Consider the following 2,500-nt stretch of genomic DNA (forward strand, 5'->3'; position numbering starts at 1 on the left):
CGATATCGGTGCTGTTTGATCCTCAACGCCGGGAAGTCGGAGCCAAAGGGTCATGACCTTGTGATGATCACGCCTCTGCTGATACTTATTTGGCTTCATAGTCGGCAAAAAACGCTAGAGGAGCCTTGGTCTTGGTCTTGGTCTTGGTCTTGGTCTTGGTCTTCACCCGCTGATCCGAACAAACAAGGTCTGTCCAAAACGAGACCTAATCGCAGAGTTGAATAACGGCCATCAGGACGTCCGCCGGCTCAGGAGCACTGCGTCACGGTGTGACTGCCGGGGGGGGGGGGCGTGGACGGCGCTTCTGTTTTAGCTCGCCCCGCTAAGCCTCTCAAGCTCAGGTCCACCTGGGGTCACGTGACCCGCTCGCCGCTCGCCGGCGGCAGCAGGATTCCCTCGACCCAATGAGACGAGCTGATCAGGCTTATCAAAACGCGCTTCTATTGCACTTAGACTGTTCTGCTCTCCTGCCGGGTCAGAGATGCATGGAGGCTCCGCGATGCTCCCTACACTCTGGTTAGATGTGTATAGTTACACAGCCGCCGTCATCATCACCATCATCATCATCATCATCATCATCATCACCCTGGCCTCACTGTGTCATCATCCATAATCTGATGAGGCTGCACGCTGACCGCACCGTATTTAGCCGAGCAGAATAACGTCCATCTGTCTGTCGCGTGCACGGCGACGGGGGGGCGAGGGGGGGGGGCGAGCGGCAAGCGCAGCACGTGGCGTCCGTGTAACGAGGTGTTGGGTTTATCCGAGGGCTCGTGTTTCCATTGGCGTCGTGAGGAGGCGTGCGGCTCGTCGAGGAAAAAAGCGGGTAAAACAAAAAGCTCAGACCCCGTCACACCAGAGCGCTTGTTGAGGTTTCGTGAACGAGCCGGTCTGCAGATTTGTTGAGGTTTCGAACCGCGTCAAACGCAGTTCTACTTCAGAGGACACGTGGAGCTCCGTCCGGGCCGGTCCGGTCAAATAGATCAGTGGTTTTCAACCTTTTCTGAGCCAAGATACACTTTTTTGTTTTGAAAAATCTGGAGACACACCACCACCCAAAAATGTTAAAATGTGAAACTTTGTAGCCTCTATTAACAATATAAAGTCATTGTCATCAAAGTTTTATCAACAGGAATCAAGTAAATACAGAAAAAAAGTAAAATAGTGCCTCCCTCAGAGTGAAACCAGGACCTGATGGATGAAGAGCTGAGATCCTGGTTCACATTCTTCCTTTTCAAAAACTTCTCCATCACTGACACAGTACTTTGATACAAGATGGTAGCAGGAGGTGGAGATGAACCACACTGACGTCTGTCACTTTACATTTCACCTGCAAAGTTCTGTGCTGCCCTCTAGTGGTGAAGAGTATTTATACATGATTACTCTGCAACACACTGTCGCTGTGAGAGCAAATGTTTTTTTAGAAAACAATGTGAAACTGGATAATTTCCCACGGCTCACCTGACGAGATCTGGAGGAAACACCAGTGTGCCGCGGCACAGTGGTTGAAAAGCACTGACATAGAGCCACGATAACCTTTTAAATTTAAACTCTATAGGTTTTTCCTTCCTTGCACTGCAGAGTACGCGTCAGGAAAATTGTCTATTTTTAGTCCAATTCGTACAGGAAATGACTGCGGTGTCAATATGAAGCCAGTTTCAATCCAGTGAACACTGTTGCATTGTGGGTGTTTTTTTTACAAACTTCCCCCTGACAGCAGGGCTCTGAGGCTAGCTTGATAGCATCCAGGTCGTCATGGTAGCGTCACTGATTCCTCCGCTCTGGTCTCACTGTTGTGTTACTCTGAAGAAATTACTTCATCGTTGCTTTTGTTTTGCGGATTAAAGCCAGTTTTGGCCTCTTGTCTGACTCCCCCCCCCCACCCCGATTTCCTGACGCTCCCCCCGATTGCCTGACGCCCCCCGATTGCCTGACGCCCCCCCGGTTTAAAGCGTGAGCCCATCTGCTCTGGACCACCACAGCTTCCTTGTCCAGAACCGACGGGCCTGTTTCTCATTTATATTCTCAGAAGGAGGAAAACCAAAACTCAGATCCAAAGAGGAAGATGAGTTTTCACTCATTAATCATCAAATCCTGCTGAAAGCTGCACAAAGCGTCTGTTGAAACGGAAGAATTTCTCATGTTGAAGCAGATTTGCACTGTGGTGATCGACCACTTCTTCATAATAATACACTGAGATATACATATATATATATATATATATAAACACAAATGGTTAACTGTCTTTTATACCGTAATCTTTACATTTTACCTTCATTGATTCATGTTCAGTTCAGGTCCGACCTCGACCCTGAAGCTCGCCTTCCATCTTCATCTCAATATCACATTAATATGCATATAGAGTGTCTGGATTCCAGTCAGCAGCTATAAAGACACACACACACACATATACACACACACACACACACACACACACACACAGAGGACCAAAGGTACAACGAGGCGTCTTCAATAGCTCTACAATAACTTGTGTAACTGA

General features: G+C 48.3%; 1 protein-coding gene across 1 annotated transcript in view; it reads left to right on the forward strand.

The window, feature by feature from the left end:
* Positions 1-2,500, forward strand: part of spag1b (sperm associated antigen 1b) — a 14,540-nt gene that overhangs the window by 4,018 nt on the left and 8,022 nt on the right.

Source organism: Blennius ocellaris, assembly GCF_963422515.1.
Source record: "Blennius ocellaris genome assembly, chromosome: 8".
In the NCBI taxonomy this organism is placed as follows: Eukaryota; Metazoa; Chordata; class Actinopteri; order Blenniiformes; family Blenniidae; genus Blennius; species Blennius ocellaris.